This window comes from Callospermophilus lateralis, unplaced genomic scaffold (assembly GCF_048772815.1).
Source record: "Callospermophilus lateralis isolate mCalLat2 unplaced genomic scaffold, mCalLat2.hap1 Scaffold_130, whole genome shotgun sequence".
Taxonomy (NCBI): domain Eukaryota; kingdom Metazoa; phylum Chordata; class Mammalia; order Rodentia; family Sciuridae; genus Callospermophilus; species Callospermophilus lateralis.
In genome coordinates, this window is record NW_027512473.1 from 177,284 (window position 1) to 196,053 (window position 18,770).

The 18,770-nt window shown below is 34.0% G+C and overlaps 1 pseudogene; it reads left to right on the forward strand.

Moving 5' to 3' along the window:
• Positions 1 to 5,608, forward strand: part of LOC143640168 (abnormal spindle-like microcephaly-associated protein homolog) — a 31,675-nt pseudogene extending 26,067 nt beyond the window's left edge.
• Positions 5,609 to 18,770: the final 13,162 nt, after the last annotated feature.

Genomic DNA, 18,770 nt, shown 5'->3' on the forward strand with positions numbered 1-18,770 from the left:
AAATTTCTGATATTTCATCAGTTCTGAATTTTTGCTCATATAGATTTTGTACATATTTTGTTAGATATGCACCTTAGCATTTCATGGTTTTGCTACAAATGTAAATAGTACTAAGCTTATACATTTATTGTTTACTTATTATTCTGAGATTTTTTCTTTTTTTTCTTTTCTTTTTTTTCTGTAGATTCTTTGGTACCCAGTCCCTATACTGCTCTACTTGCATGAAAGGAAAAAATATATAGTAAGAAACAACATGCCCCTCTCCTAATCAACAATTTATAGATTGTTTTGGACAGGTTTCTATAAGAATTATCTGGAACTTGATTACCAGTAACCTGGGATCATGTAGATATCAGCAACTGGAATTGGCTGGAAAGTCTGCAGTCCTGTTTGTTGAGCCAACATATTGTTTCATTGACTAAGAAGCTACATTATAATTGTGGCTTTTCAAGAGACAAAAGTTTGCTTACTTTAGAGTGTTTCCAAAATTCCATATATATATATTCATTCCATATATTATATATCTATAATCCCCATATTTGGTAAAAGAAAGTAATTTTATTTTTAATAACAATAATAACCCTGAAAGTGGTCTAGCTCATTTGTTTCTCAAACTCCTGTATAGTTGTCCCTTGGTATCCATGAGGAATTGGTTCTAGGACCCCAGCAGATATCCAAATCTGTATGTTTACAAAATGGCATGGTATTTGTGTATGACCATGCACATCCTCATCCTCCAGTATGCTTTGAATTCTCTCATAGTATTTCTAGTATTCAATGCAATGCCAGTAGTGTATAAATAGTTTTTAGACTTTATTGTTTAGAGAATGATAGCAAGAAATCAAGTTGGTACGTGTTCAATACAGTCACATCTTTCTTTTCTTTTTTCTTTTGGAAAATGTTCCACCCTCACCTGTTTGAATTCATGGATGGGAAATCCATGGAAACAGAGGGCTCACTATGTTTATATTATCAGTCCTGTAATGTTATAGTACAGGATGCCTTATGTACAGAATTTTCAAGCATAATAAGATAGTTTAACAACCATAAAATAAAGGAAATATTTAAGATCTGGAAATAAAGTCTTCAGAAATTATATATAACCAATAGATATCAAAAATATTATAATATTTTTCTTTTCCTTTTAATATAACAAAATTGCTACTTATGACTCTGTAATACAAATGCAGTGTAAATACAATCAGAATTGAAATGGATTTCTGAATTGACTACAGCTGTATCACTGTAAAGACTAAATTATAAACAAGATGTTAGCAATGAAATATTGGCTTTCTAATTAATGTGTTCATTTTTAAGCATGGTATTAGAAAACTTAATATTTTCAAAAGTATTAAGAATAGAAAGCTATGTCTATTTTACATTTTGTCCTTTATTACCTTTCCCAGGGGTATTGGTGAAGATATTCCACTAGAAAAAGATTTCTGAAATTGAAATATTATTCAGTCATCCTGCAATCTAGAATAAGAATGATAATTGCTGTTAAATCTTATAAACGATATCTGTGGTCCACAATTACATTTCAAAGGGATTGGCATGCTAGTTTAAGAAGAAAATAAGATCAACAAAGATATAAAAGGTTAAAATCATCATTCCTTATAATCCAATCTGTGTTCAGAAGATGGAAGCAACATAAAATGCAATTACAAATAAAAGCTGCAGTAATATCGCAAAGAGCTTTTAGAGAATGGCATTCTAGGAGAAAAGCTAAAGAAAAGTCTGCTATTGTCATACAATCATGGTATAGAAGGCACAGAGAATTACAGAAATATATTTATATTAGATCTTGTATTGTTATTATTCAGAGAAGATTTCGGTGCTTTCAAGCCCAAAAGTTATATAAAAGAAAGAAAGAGTCTGTACTGACTATCCAGAAGTACTACAGAGCATACCTTAAAGGAAATATTGAGCACACCAACTACTTACAGAAATGAGCTGCAGTCATTCAACTACAGGCAGCTTTCAGGAGAATGAAGGCTCAGAATTCACACAGACAAATTAGAGCTGCTTATGTTTTCCAATCATATTGGAGAATGCGACAGAAAAAATTTAGACTTTTAAACCTTAAGAAGATTGTTATCAGATTGCAGGCACACATAAGAAAACATCAGCAATTACGGAAATATAAGAGGATGAAGAAAGTAGCCATTATAATTCAGACTCATTTCCGAGCTTACATTTCAGCCAGGAAAGTTCTAGCAACTTATCAGAGAACACGTTCTGCTGTCTTTGTTCTACAGTCTGCATATAGAGGGATGCAAGTCAGGAAAACATTTATTCATATCTTAACATCTATTATAAAGATTCAGTCATATTATCATGCTTATATTTCCAGAAAGAAATTTGTGAGTCTAAAAATGCTACAATAAAGTTGCAGTCAGTTGTCAAGAATAAACAAGCACGTAAACAATATTTACTTTTAAGAGAAGCTGTACTATTAATCCAACAATGGTACCGTACACAGAAAATGGCTGCATGAAAGAGAGAAGAATATGTGCAGATACGTGAATCTTGTATCAAATTGCAAGCTTTTGTTAGAGGATACCTGGTCAGAAAGCAGATGAGATTGCAAAGAAAAGCTGCTGTTTCGCTGCAGTCTTATTTCAGAATGAGAAGGATGCGGCAGCACTACCTGAAAACTTATAAAGCAGTTGTTGTCATTCAGAATTACTATCGTGCATACAAAGTACAAGTCAATCAGAGGAAGAACTTCTTGCAAGTCAAAAGAGCAGCTACTTGTTTGCAAGCAGTCTACAGAGGTTACAAAGTTCGCCGACTATTGAAACAACAATCTCTAGCGGCTCTTAAAATTCAAACTGCTTTTAGAGGCTACAGTAAAAGGGAAAAATAACAATCTGTTCTTTGGTGGGTAATGAAAATTCAGAGATGGTACAGGGCACACAAATCTGCTTATGATATAAGAACACATTTTTTAAAGAAAAGAGCAGCTGTGATTTCTCTTCAGTCTGCTTATCGAGGCTGGAAAGCCCGGCAGCAGATCAGAAGGGAACATCAAGCTGCAATCAAGATTCAGTCTATTTTTAGAATGAACAAGGCCCAGAAACAATTCAGATTGTAAAAATCAGCAGCATTAATCATCCGGCAACATCTAAGAGCATGGACTATAGGAAAGAAACAACGTATGGAGTATGTTGAACTCCGTCATGCAGTACTGGTGCTTCAGTCTGCATGGAAAGAAGAACCCTGAGAAGACAAATTCAAAGGAAGCACAAATGTGCGGCCATCATACAGTCATACTATAGAATGCATGTGCAACAAAAGAGGTGGAGACTCATGAGAAAAGCTGCTCTTTTGATTCAAATGTATTATAGAGCTTACAGAATTGGGAGAGAACAACATCGTTTGTATTTGAAAACAAAAATGGCTGTGCTAGTTTTACAGTCAGCTTACCATGGTATGAAAGTGAGAAAAAGAATAAAGAAATTCAGCAAAGCAGCAATCACTATACAATCTAAATATAGAGCTTACAGAGCCCAAAAGAAATATGCAATCTACAGAGCTTCAGCTATCATAATTCAGAGGTGGTATCGAGATATCAAAATTACAAACCATCAACAAAAGGAGTATCTTAATTTAAAGAAGACAGCAATTAAAATCCAAGCTGTTTATAGAGGTATTAGAGTAAGAAGACATATTCAACACATGCACATTGCAGCCACTTTAATTAAAGCCATGTTTAAAATGTATCAGTCAAGAGTAAGATACCATGCAATGAGAAGAGCAGCTGCTGCAATTCAAGTAAGATACAGAGCATATTGTCAAGGTAAAATTCAGCGTGAAAAATACCTGGCCACTTTAAAGGCTATTAATACTCTTCAGGCAAGTTTTAGAGGAGCAAGAGTTAGACAAACTCTAAGAAAGATGCAGGTTGCAGCAACACTTATTCAGTCATGCTATAGAAGATACAAGCAGAAAATGTATTTTAATAAGTTAAAGAAGGCAACAAAAATAGTACAGCAAAGATACCAAGCAGTGAAGGCAAGAAACAAACAATTTCAGAGGTATAACCAATTGAGGCAATCTGAAGTACGCCTTCAGGCTACTTTTAGGGGCATGAAAACTAGGAGACTTTTAAAAGTTATGCATTTAACTGCCACCCTTATTCAGAGGAGATTTAGAACTGTGATGATGAGAAGAAAATTCCTTTCTCTCAGGAAAACTGTTATTTGGATTCAGAGAACATATCGTGCAAAATTTTGTGGAAAGAAGCATCACTTACAAGTCCTTCAGTTACAAAAGGCAGTTATTAAGATCCAGTCATCATACAGAGGGTGGGTGGTAAGGAGACAAATGAAAGAAATGCAGAGGGCTGCTGTTGTCATTCAGGCGACTTTCAGAATGCACAGAACATTTGTTTCATTTCAGACTAAGAAACGTGCCTCAGTTATAATTCAACAACATTATAGAACATACAGAGCTGCAAAATTGCAAAGAGAAAATTTTATCAGACAATGGGATTCTGCAGTGGTCATTCAAGCTGCATATAAAGGAATGAAAACAAGACAGCTTTTAAGGGAAAAACAGAGCTGCTATTAGAATACAAAGCACATACAAAATGTATAAGCAATATTGTTTCTACCAAAAGCTCCAGTGGGCTACAAAAGTGTTACAAGACAGATGTCGAGCAAATAAAAAGAAACAAAAAGCTCTTCAACCCAATATGTGTAAAGAAGAAACAAATAGCATTCAAGCAAGTTTTCAGGACATCAACATAAGGAAACAAACTCAGAAACAGCATGAAGCTGCCATTATTATTCAGAAGCATTTTAAAGCTTTTCTCACAAGGAGACATTATCTCCACATTAGAGCAACAATAATTTCTGTTCAAAGAAGATACAGAGCATTAAGTGCAAAAGAACCCAAACAGTTACTTCTGTACAGTCTTCTTACAGAGGCTTTAAGATAAGAAGTAATATCCAATGTATGCATCTGGCTGCCACACTAATTTGGTCATTCTACCTAATGCACAGAGCCAAAGCTGTTTATTGAACAAAGAAAACTGATTTTTATTACACAGATTTTTGTAGGTCATATGTCAGAATTAAAAAGGAAAGAAAAAAGTGTTTAAGCAGATTCAGAAATCTGACCTCTTCAGGCTGAAGACAGACAGAAATTTAAAATATATATGAGGAAAGGATGGCAGTCTTGCTATCCGATCTGCATTCAACTGTTACAGAAGTAAAACCCAATATGAAGCTGTTCAAAGTGGGGATGTTATGATTTACAGGTGGTTTAACACTTCTCTGTTTGCTTTTCACAGGAAGGAGAGTATCATTCTCAAAGTGGGGCTATAGTAATGATTCAAAGAGATCTTTGTGATACAGTCACAAGAAAACTGGAAATGCAGAAATGTGCTGCCCTCCAAATTCAGCCCTTCCTTCTGATGACTGTGTTTCAGAGAAGATTTGTTCAGCAGAAAAGAGCTGCTGTCACTTTACAGCATTATATCAGGACATGGCAAACCAGAAAGCAGTTTTTACTATATAGAAAAGCAGCGGTCATTTTACAAAATCACTACAGAAGCGTTCTGGTCATTGGCCATTACAACAAGCCACCAGAACGCTTCTAGGCCTAGGAGTGGCGACTAATCCCCATAGAAGTGCAAAGGTATTAGATTGGAAGGATCCTGAAGGATGTGAATGAACTGTACAGCCATATGTATTGGATAAATTTATGGGGATGAGAAGTCCTAGATCAATTAGGTTTGACATTAACAAATAACATCAACCAAAATGCATCCACTATTATGACTAGACAAGGTTTTAGGAAAGGAGAAAGATTAGAAAAACAATAACAAGGTATAGCAGCACCAATACAAATAGATCAAGGAACAGACAGACATGGGTTGGATTTTCAGGAAGGGCCACTGAGATAATAAAAATTACTTGGAAATCAGAAAGACCAGTATGGGTTCCTCAATGACCCCTGACTAAAGAAAAGATACAAGCAGCCCATGATCTGGTCAAACAACAATTAGCGGAAAAACATATACAACCTTCTGTATCTCCCCATAATACTCCCATTTTTGTCATCAAAAAGAAATCTGGTAAATGGAGATTATTACAAGATTTAAGAGCCATTAATAAAGAGATGGTTATTATGGGACCTGCTCAATCGGGGATTCCTCAATTTTCTGCTTTGCCAAAAACTTGGTATGTTTTAGTTATAGATATTAAAGATTGCTTTTTTCTTCAATTCCAATTCATCCTGAGGATAGTCCACGTTTTGCATTTACTATCCCTACACTGAATCATGAAGGTCCTGATCAGAGATATGAATGGAAAGTACTCCCTCAAGGGATGGCTAACAGCCCAACTATGTGTCAAATTTATGTTAACAAAGCAATCCAGCCACTTAGAAATCAAAATCCTGATCTACAAATATTTCACTATATGGATGATGTATTATTAGCACACAAATCTAAAAACACATTGCTAGAATGTTATGTCACACTTACAAACTTATTAAAAAATTATAATCTAGAGATAGCAATAGATAAAGTACAATTAAATTTTCCAATTAATTATGTAGGAGTTCTATTATCCTCAACCATGGTCCATCCACTAAAAATTCAAATACGAGTAGATCAACTCAAATCACTTAATGACTTCCAAAAGTTATTAGGAGACATAAATTGGATAAGGCCTTATCTAGGTATACCAATAGGAGAGTTGGGACCTTTATTTGATATCCTAAAAGATCCATCAGATCTAAATTCACCCCGAATGTTAATGCCTGAAGCAAGAAAGGCATTAAAAATCATTGAAACATATATGGAAAATATGCATTTGGATAGAATTGATATAAGTTTGCCTTTATTATTTATTGTACTACCAACAAAAAATATTCCTACAGGAGTATTTTTGCAAGAAGGTCCATTATTATGGATACATTTATCTTATTCTCCTAATACTATTCTTACTAGGTATCCTGAGGCTGTAGGACAATTAATACTCAAATGAATAAAAGCAGCAAAGGGAGTGTTTGGAATTTCTCCCAATAAAATTATTACTCCATATATTATGAATCAAATTGTTGAGTTAGCTAATGAGTTAAATACTTGGGCAATAATCAGGTGCAAATCTAATGTTTCATTTGATAACCACTTACCATCTAATCCTTTGTTGTCTTTTTGGTCATCGTATCCTGTAATTTTTCCAAAAATGACAAGAAAAACACCTATTGGGAATGCTCCAAATATATTCACTGATGGGTCAAATAATGGTACAGCAGCAATAGTTACACCTGACCAAACTTTTACATTTTTATTACCCAAACAATCAGCTCAAAAGGTAGAGCTTAATGCAGTATTACAAGCTTTTGTGATGTTTAAATATTGTATATTTAATTTATTTTCCGGTAGTCAGTATATAGTTAATGCTATAGTATCCCTTGAAGATGCTGGTAGGATTTCCCTTTCCTCTACTGTTTTCTTTTTGCTTTCCACTATACAAAGTCTAATCTGGGACAGAAAAGATCCATTCTTTATAGGACATATCAGGGCACATACAGGATTGCCTGGAGCCCTTAGTTTGGGCAATGATTTAGCGGATAAAACTACACATGACAAACATATTTTCTCTATACTAGAAGAAGCTACAAATTTTCATAAAAAGTTCCATGTCAATGCTAATACTTTACAAAAGTGTTTTAAAATAACTAAGGAACAAGCTAGACAAATAATAAAACAATGTCAAAATTGTGTGACCTTTTTACCACAAGTTAATCTTGGAGTCAATCCTTAGAGGACTGATACCTAACCATGTTTGGCAGATGGACGTCACACACTTGCGAAAATTTGGAAAATTGAAATATTTGCATGTTACAGTTGATACTTCTTCTGGATTTTTGATGGGCTCCCTTCAAGCCGGAGAAAAAACTAAAGATGTTATAGCTCATTTTTTACAAAATTTCGCCACTGTGGGCGTTCCAAAACAGTTAAAAACAGATAATTCCCCTGGTTATACTTCTACCTCTTTTAAACAATTTTGCTCATCATTTGGCATTACTCATATAACAGGAATCCCATACAATCCACAGGGACAAGGCATAGTTGAAAGAGCTCATCAAACTATTAAAATGTACTTATTAAAGCAAAAATAAGGAATTGGGAAGGGGTATGAATTCCCCAAAGATAAACTTAAACTAACGCTTTTTACTCTAAACTTTTTAAATTTGGATTCATCAGGGCTTAGTGCTATGGAAAGGCATATGTGTCCAAAAAATGTACATAAGCCCAAGGTACTTTGGAAGGATATTCTAACAGGACAATGTATTCCCAAAAACTCTGGTAGCTGTTTGAATAAGCCTATCTACAAATTCAGTGTAAGATTCATTAGCTCCTTGTATTATCTTAGATAATTGACCTGACCCAGTAATTGTCTGGAGTCGGGGGTCTGTTTGAGTGTTTCCACAGGGAGAACAGCAGCCGATTTGGATTCCAGAGAGATTAACAAAGGTCCTGACCCAGTGATTGCCTGGAGTTGGGGCTCTGTTTATGTGTTTCCACAGGGAGAACAGCAGCTGATTTGGATTCCAGAGAGATTAACTAAATCGATTTCTAAAGACCAAATAGAAGATGATTTAGCTCAAATCCATAACAGCTGATATCCAGAATTCCAGTTTGGTTATTCTTACATCTGTGACAGAACCAGAATGCTTTTTTCAATATCTATTTTATTATTGCCCTTTCCCATATCATGAAGTTCTATTTTGTTTTTTGAGCTCATACAGACCTAGGTTAATGTTTTGCTGATCAGTTCTATTTTTTGACTATAGAGTTTTTAAACATTGCAATGGAGATTTCACCTGTAAAAAAGTTATAAGGTCTTTACTATTATGTGATAATGCAGTACCCTCTATGGTGGTCTGAGAACAGCATTCATTAGTCCAATGTCTCCCTCTACGGCATCGTGGGCAAACACCTGGTATTCTATTCCTTTGATACCTAGTTTTGTTAAACCCTCCTCCTATGGGGCAATTCCTTTTAAAATGTCCTGTTTGCTCACAATTGTATCATGTTCTTGGCCTGGCATCTAAAGCCTGTTTTACTGCAGCTGCCACAATTTGCCCTTGTTCATTAATGTCTCTGGCATCTAAAGCCTGTTTTACTGCAGCTGCCATGACTTGCTCTTGTTCATTAATGTCTCTACATAATTTAATATATGTGTTTAAATCTTCATGTTTCCACGGTCTAATGATATCTCTGCACCAACGATTTGCTTGATCATAAGCCAGTTGTTTTATTAATGGCATTGCTTGTTCTGTATTCCCAAAAACTCTGGTAGCTGTTTGAATAAGCCTATCTACAAATTCAGTGTAAGATTCATTAGCTCCTTGTATTATCTTAGATAATTGACCTTGTAAACCTCCATGTCCTTGTAAAGTTTTCCATGCCTTAACTGCATCTACAGCAATTTGCAAATATACACCAGGATCATATGCAATTTGTTGCTGCTGATCCTCATAAGGTCCCTTTCCTAACAACATATCTAGATTTCTCTGAGGATAACCAGCTGCTGCATTTTGCCTAGCCGTCTCCTTGCAAAATTCCTCATTGGCAACCTTTCATAACAGGTATTGTCCTCCATTTAGCACAGCTTTACACATATTAGCCCAATCTGCTGGCATCATGTTTAAGTTGGTAATGGATTTGACCAAGCTTACAGTGAAGGATGCTTGAGGACCATAGGTTGTTACAGCCTCTTTTAGCTGCTTCACTGTTTTGAAATTTAAAGCATGATAAATTCGCTGCCCTCCTACCTCAAATACAGGGCATGTTAATACTTGAGATCCTGTCTCAGGATCCCAACTATCAACTGCGGGGGTTGCGGGCCTCCCAGCATATGGAGGTGGCCTTGTTAGTTGGACACTTACATCCTCTGATGATAGACAGCTGTTAGTAGCAGTCTCCTGTAAAGGTGGTGCTATTGGTTGGACACTTACACCCTCTGGTGATAGAAAGGTGTTAGTAGCAGTCTCCTGTTGTAACTTTCACCCTGATGGCTTTTTCTGTTTTACACTTCCTTTCTCTGTCTGACTAGCTTGAGAGGCCTTCTCTTTTACTTAAATTTTTTCCTCTGTCTGACTAGTTCGAGAGACTTTCTCTTTTATTTGAATTTTTTCCTCTGTCTGAGTAGCTTGAGAGGCCTTCTCTTTTACATGAATTTTTTCCTATGTCTGACTAGCTCGAGAGACCTTTTTTTTCACTTAAAATTTTTTAACTCGAGAGACCTTCTCTTTTACTTGAATTTTTCTACTATAACTATTATACAACCCAAGAAGATAACAAAACTGAACTAGAATGAAACAAAAGTGGAACAACAGAAAATCATTATAATAGCCTTTCTATCCTCCTGAAATGTCCATCCATCCTTTCTCCCTATCTGTTCCTCAGATGTGAGCGGTTTTTCTTCCATCTTACACATCTCCAGGGACAGGCAACATAAAACAAAAGTGAAGCAAAACAAAAGAAGAATCTTAATATTGCTACCCATCTTCTCACCCTGCACTCAGGGGTGAGCAGTTTACCTTATCACTTACCCTCAGTCGTTCCCCGTGTAGCCCACCAAATGCCACAGTCTGGCTGGGCACAATTCAGGAGCCACTTGTCAAAAGAAACTAACTTTATTTTTAGAACCACACACGCCAAAAAAAACAGCTCCTCCGGAAAAACCCTCAGAGCCCAACTGCCACCACCAGCTTCCCACAAGCCACTCTACCTCTCACAATCCTCCTGCTCTTGAGGCCGATTGGCTGGGTCGCATGGGCGGAGCCAAAAATGTCCCCCAAAGAGCAGCTCCGTGGTCTGTAAGGGCAGGGAAACAGCCCAATGAGCATCACCGCAGAGGAGCCAATAAGCTAGATGTTGTTGGGGCTGCTGTGAGCCAATCATCAGCCGGCAGTCTGGAAGTTTGCTGGCAGCTGGAAGTTTGCTGGGGCCCCTTCGGCTGTGGCTCTCAACACCTCACTACCACATACAAACAAAGATATTGTGTCTGCCAAAAACTAAAAATAAATATTTTTTTTAAAAAGCCAACAAACAAACTACTAATGATACTGTGTCCATCTAAAACAAAAAATATTCAAGAAAAAAAAGACTATGTATTGGACTTGCGCACCCTCACTACAGAACTCATAAACACTTTTTATAAATAATATATACATATATGTCTTCAGACAGTGTATAAAATGCTCCTGTGATGTCTTTTCAAATAACTTATATTACAGGCTTAACAACCCTGAAATTCTCCCCACCTCACTTATTATTATTATTATTATTATTATTATTAGCCTGTTAATTGCATTAAATGCCTCTGTATGGGGTTATTTTAAGGTAAAGTTTTCTTCCAATAATAGTACCTAGCCTTGAGAGAAATGTATTGACACTTATAACTGTCTATAAGGTGAAAGCAATTTGTGAATAAATATGTATATATACTTTTATGAAAATGATATCACAATCACTTTAATATATATTTTTTAATTTTCTATTCTTTGTCTCATTAAAAAAACAGTTTGAGCTTTAAACTCATTAGCAATGTCCTTATATCCCTTTCCCCAAAAAAGTGACTCACGAGTATAATTCAAATTATTGAAAATCATAAATTTTTGATCCTTTATTTTAACTAGTGAAGTCTAAAGATTTTCTTTTTATTTTCACCTTTAAATGAACCCCACTTTTTATTGCTTTCTTGTTGTGTAACTGACCTTTAATATTCTGCAAATTTTATCCCCATTCTGATCACTTTGGACTATTGATGTTTTGATGGAGGGGATCTCAAAGTGGTCATGCACAAGGTAGGAAATGGATATAGTAAGATATAAGACTGGTGATTGCTGAGTATGTAGTTTTTGCTATACAAAATAAGTATTGGTGGATGATATGGGGGTAGGGAGAAAAAGATCAATGAAAAAAAAGAAGAAAAACTTGAACAGTAGAGGGGTTCACATGCTACAAGTCTACAATGATAGGTAATTTTTTGCACAGTTCTCAAGTGAGAGAGCCAGGTGAATGGGTTCTGTGTTCAATTCTTTCCACCTGGGAGTTGAATTTATAGTTCATAGGGTATGTCTTACTAAGTAGTAAAATACTATGTCTATGTACCTTTACACTTTTTAATGGCTACAAGCTAACTTTGACAATTCCAGTCACATTACAACTTTGCACTTGTTAGCTATTCATTAATTAATTCATTCATTACATTATTTATTTGTTTTTTATTAATTCACTTTTTCTTTAGTTTTCATTGTTTTTACATTACTGGTGATTACATAATTGCATAAATATTCTGAATGTTGACTTTTGTTTAAATATTGTTTTATGTGTTTATTCATACATTTACTTTTCATTGAAATGCTTTTCCTTTGCCAAGTGTGATTTATATTAGACTTCAATCTTCATTTATGAAGACTAGATAAAATCACATTATTCCAAATTACTCAAGGATTTATCATCTTTGCAGAACCCTAATCACCCACTAAAGTTGACCCAGTGTGGGTCAACTAAAAGCTGTGTCAAAGTCCTCTTTTTTCTTTTTTCTATATATATATATAGCGTGAATATAGAGGGTGGTGTTCATTTGACTCTTTCTCTTGGGGACTGTGCCAGAGTTACCTTCTTTTTATACTTCTACCTTATTTCTATCTCCAAAGAAACTACTCTTTACCCTCATACTACCATTGATCCACCATTAGACTTTTTAAATCTTAACTCTTGAACTGGTTATTCTTTCCCTCTTTCCTTTACAGCACTTTTTTCTCTTCCCATACCTATTCCACCAATGCTTTTTCATGAATACTCACTACGACATACTCAGTATCCACCAATCTCACATCCTGACCCATCCCTGTTCTACTTTTTCCATGGATCACTTTGAGATTCCCTCCACCCATATATCAATAGTCCAGAGTAAGGTCAGGTAAGGGTATTACATATGCAGGTTTTTAAAAGTCATTTACATAACAATAAGCCTATTAAAATTGGGATGTATTTTGTCTTAGGTAAAAAAAGAAAATCTACAGACTGCACTGATATACTAAATTGTTTAAAATTCATTAATCTCAATAATTTGGAAAAAGAAATTCTATAAAAAGGAGAAAAAAAACCCATAATACATAAAAGTTATAATTTGAAGACACATCAAGTGTACATATCAAAGAGTGTCATATATCGGTGCTTTCTTTTGAAAAATTAATTTGAAATAAATGCAGTTAATGTGAGATGTAGTAATCATTTATTAATTATATATAATGGTAGTATACATGTATATGTACAAAATGCATCTCATATAATTATGAGTATACATTGCAAAAAATGAACTCTACAGTATTTTTTTAAATTTTGCCAAAAACACTATAAATACCTTCATCTAGGTTTATGTATTACCAAATGTTCAAGATACATTTTGTACTTTATAAAGTTTACAACTTACCAACAGACCTTTTTTTCAATTTTTAAAAGAAGTAGTACTTATTTTCAGTTAGAACATAATGCCATCTTTTATCTTTAATTTTTAAATATTTTTAATTATATATGACAACAGAATGCATTACATTTCTTGTTAAACAAATAGAGCACAACTTTTCAGATTTTCTGGTTTTATACAAATTATATTTACATGAATTCACTTCTTTATACATGTACTTTATATAACAATATACATCATATTTCACCATCATTTCTAACCCCATGATTGCTCTCCTCACCTCACAACCCCCAAAAGTTTATTTTGATACACACTGATTTATGCTATGAAGTTATAGAAAAGACTATATACCTTATAATAATATGAACAGATAAAGTTTTGTAACTAATACATAACATAATCATCATCATCATCATCATCATCATCATCATCATCATCTTGCCATTTAGACATTAATAAATTATACATCTAGCACTACTGACATCTTTTCCAAAAGAAATGACATCTTTTCCAAAAAGGGGGGGGGTTATTTGTGGGGAAAAAATGGTATTCTATGCTTTCTTAATATCAAGAATAAATTATTTTCAGAAGTAATGTATATTTCAATATAAAAATAAAATAGAACTAGGTTCCATGGCACACACCTCTAATCCCATTGGACTGTGAGGCTAAGGCAAGATAATTCTAAATTTAAAGCCAGCCTCAGAAACTTAGCAAGGCCCTAAGCAACTATGTGTGACCAAGACTTTGTGTGCCCCTGATTTAAATTTTAAGTAAGAAACAACAACAACAAAAAGAATACAGAGTATTGATAAGGACACAAAACAAATTCTCATGAACTAAAGATGGAGTAGAAATTGCTGTTATTTCATCATAAAAAACTGTATATATATATATATATATATATATATATATATATATATATATATATATATATAAATACTCCTCACCAAGCTTAGATCTGTAGAAATTATAGTATGTGTGTACCATTTCAGTGTACAAGTATGTCATAGCCTAAGGCTAGAGCTATATTTGTGAATACAGTGGAAATCTGCAGCCTAGGAGGAAATAGGAGGTGATTCAGAAAAATAAAAATAATAAAGTTTGAGAAAAATTGGTTTCTGGAGCCCAGAAAGATTTTTCGTTTAATTAGAGTAAAAAATAACACATAAGTATTATACTGAAGTTACTTCTGTTAAATACATGAAATGTATAATGGATTTCATGGAAAATATGTGGAACTTTTCAGAAACTAAATAAAAATTTACAAAAGCACATAAATAGCATGTGTGTAAATAAAACTAATCATTACAAATACAAATATTTTAACTCAATTTAATATATAATATTTTCCTATCAATATTTTAGCATGTTTTTCTATAAATACAAGAAGAGAGCTGGACCTGTTGGTGCACAATTGTAATCCCAGTACCTTGGGAGGCTGAGACAGGTGTATTGTGAGCTCAAAGGCAGCATCAGCAAAAGTGAGGCCCAAAGCAACTCAGAGAGACACCATCTCTAAATGTCATACAAAATAGGTTTGGGGATGTGGCTCAATTCCCCTGAGTTTAATTCCAAGTACCAAATAAAAGAAAAGAAAAGAGGGGACCAAAAAAAATCTTAGAAATAAAATATATATAAAATACCCCAAAATCTTTAATAAAATCAAATAATATAGTTATTGTTATGAGACACATTTAATGTATATTATGAAACTTTATTGCAATAATACAGACCAATATATCATAATGTGAATCAAACCTGAAACCATATGTAGATCAATAGTATTCTTAAGAGCAATAGAAAGGCATATGTAAAACCGACCATATGAAAAATAACGTTAGACGTGAATGAATAAATCTATTCTACCTAAAGTTAGATTTGGGACATAGTGGCAAAGTTCACCATTAGAGTGTGTGTGCAGGAAGTGCGAGATAGTCAGTTCCAACCTTAGCAACACTATAAAAAGCAAATATTAAGAGGGAATGATGTTGAAAATAAAGCAGAATATTAAATGAGACACTCTCCCTTCATCTATAGATACATTTAAGGAAAAAACTACTATGAGTGTCTCTTTGGCAAAATCATGAATAAGTACAGAGATTTAGATACACTGGATATTAGTCTGCTTGTAAGAAATATACCAATTTGGGACAAAATCCCCAATTACCATCATCATCTCTAGTGAAGAGAAATGTGAGAGAGGGGCTGAGGATGTAGCTCACTTTTTAGAGTTCTTGCCTTGTATGCACAAGGCCCTGGGTTCAATCTCTAGCACCACAAAAAAAAAAAGAAAGAACAAAAGAAGGAAATATGAAAGAAATTATACAAAAAATGGTGATATCTAGGAGCCTTAAAATCCTTCACAAGTGTTTCATCAGCTGTGACCAAGAAACAAAAATACCCAAATATCAAAGCTGTCAATTTATCTCAAAAAAAAAAAACTGCCAGCATATTTTCCCAATTGCTGTTGCTGACAGATGAAGTTTACTCTAGCTTGAATTATAGGTGAAATAGGGAGGAATCCAGTAAACTACTCTTTGCTTGAGTGAGATTTTAGCACTTTTTGAATCCTTCCCCAACCCTGATTCACTAGTAATAAGGCAATAACTACCAATTCCTCCTAGAAATCATTTTTGGGTTTTTTTCTGGGTGTGTGTATGTGTGTATTGAATGTTTCAAAATTAACATATTTTGTTCATGTTACTATGTCCCTGATACACTAGTAATAATGCCAGAACTACCAATTGGTCCTAGAAGGTTTTGTTGTTGTTGTTGTTTGTTTGTTTGTTTGTTTTTGTGTGTGTGTGGATGTGTGTGTTGATGTGTGTACTGAATATCTCAACTTTAACATATTTTATTTATGTTACTAAGTCCTGAAGTTCCAAACTCTAAAACAAAAGGTGATTGAGCTTATGTAAATCTCTGCAGATTTCAAACAAATGAATTTACATTCTTTTCCCAGCACTTTTATGAACTATGATACCAAACATCAGTTCAGAAAGGTTAAAACAATGATCCCTGTTTATTCCAACAAATCTTTACAGAATAGTCCTACATTGGCTACTTCATATAAACTTTCCACAGGGATAAAATTCATCAGTCAAAGATATTTTCTGTAGCCTGGTCAGTGTTGTTGAATAGGTTATTATAATAATCTGAAAGAGCTAGGTGTGGTGGCAAATATACTAGAGGCTGGAGAGGCAAGTCAGGCAGATTGTGATTTGAAAGACAGCCTTAACAACTTAGCAAGGCTATAAGCAACTTATTGAGATATTAGTGGTATATCACCTGTCTCAAAAAAAAAAAAAAAAAAAAACTGGGTACATAACTCAGTGGTAAGCACCCTCAGGAGTTCAATTCCTAGCACCAAACCACACCAAACTAAACAAATATCTGAAAGATAGTAGGGACTCCAGAGTATATGTGTATATGTATAGATAAAAATTTTGGTTAGAATATAAAGTTAATAAAGATACTTTTGAAAAAAAAATTCAGTTATTTTTTTAAGAGAGAGAGAGAGAGAGAGAGAGAGAGAGAGAGAGAGAGAGAGAATTTTAATATTTATTTATTCATTTTAGTTTTTGGCAGACACAACATTTTTATTTATATGTGGTGCTGAGGATAAAACCCAGCGCCGCACGCATGCCAGGCAAGCCCACTATCACTTGAGCCACATTTCCAGCCCCTATCATGGTTCTTAAGAGCTCAAAATAAAAATGCCATATAATCCACTAATAACAATTTTTTGAAGCAAAGTATTATTGTGAATGTCTGTACTCTCAGTGGCTTGGGAAGATGAAACAGGAGAAACTTAAATGCAAGACCAGACTCAGAAACTTGGCAATGGCTTAAGTTACTCGGTAATATCCTGTCTTATTAAAAAAAAAAAAATAGGGATGTAACACAGCGGTAAAGTGCCTAAATAAATAAAAATAAATAGCAATTATTGGTTTAAAAATGCCCTATAACCCAGTAATTATAATTCTGGATAAATATCTAAAGAAATTGGAAAACTTTTGTGAAAGAAATTTCTTCACTTCCATTTTCATTGTAGGTTTATTCACAGTATCTAATAAAAGGAATCAAATTTAGTGTCTTTTAGATGCAAGGTATTGATGAAAAGTTTCCTTCCAGCTGCAGATCATCCATCTAATTCCTATATGCTGCATACTTATAATTCAAACTGCTCCATAAAAGGCAAGACTCAGATATGGATTTTTCTGAGTACTCCAAGAGATTTTGGTACCTCTGGACAAATTGTGTATAACTTTTCTAAAACTAATGAATAGGTAAATTTTGGTGTTTGGAATGTGGAAAACATACAGTAAATTCCTCAAGGGGAAATCTTAATTCAGACACTGTGATGAGGTGTCTGAGTCTGGGGAAGAAAGAGGAAGTAAAATCAGAGTTTGATATAAAATTAGACTTTGCTTCACTGAATTCTAGTTTATTGATTTAATCCAAACAGATATTGGAAAACAGTTAAAGCTACTAATTAAAATTTATGTAAAACAGGTATTTAAAAAGTATCAGGAAAGAGCTGAAGGTGTTGCTCAGTGGTACAGTTCTTGCCTAGCATATATGAGGCCCTGAGCTTAATTCTAAGCACCAAATATAAATAAATAAAATATAAATAAATATTAAACAAAATACCAGATAAGGGTTTAGGGTTGTTGTTCAGTAATAGAGTGCTTGGCTAGTATGCATGAGGCAACTTGTTTGATCCTGGACCCACAATAATAATAATAATAATAATAATAATAATAATAATAATAATAATAATAATAAAGATACTTTGTTAATCTACAACTAAGAAAAAAATTATTTTAAAAAAGTACAACAGTGCTAAGGCCTGTAACCTTCTAATTATCTGTGTTCTAATTAAGCCCTTGCAATTGAACTTATTTGTTATTTAAATTAAAGTCCAGTTCCACTTTTATTTCCTGCCACATCAGGACAAAGGAGTTTGCTTGAATATTTGGAATGCTTCTAAATGTAATTTTAATAAAGTTGTTTTACATATTTAAAAACTCAGTTGAAAGCAAACTTGGTGGCACAGTCCATAACCCCTGTGGCTCACAAGAATTATACATGGGTATCATGAGTTCAAAGCTACCCTCAGCAAAAAGAAGGCACTAAGCAACTAAGTGAGACCCTCTCTATGAATAAATACAAAAAATGACTAGGGATGTGTCACAGTTCCCTTGAGTTAAATACTTGGTACAAAAAAAAGAAAGAAAAAAAAGAAAAAAATTCAATTGAGGACAAATACATTAAAGAAACACACAACAACCACAAAAA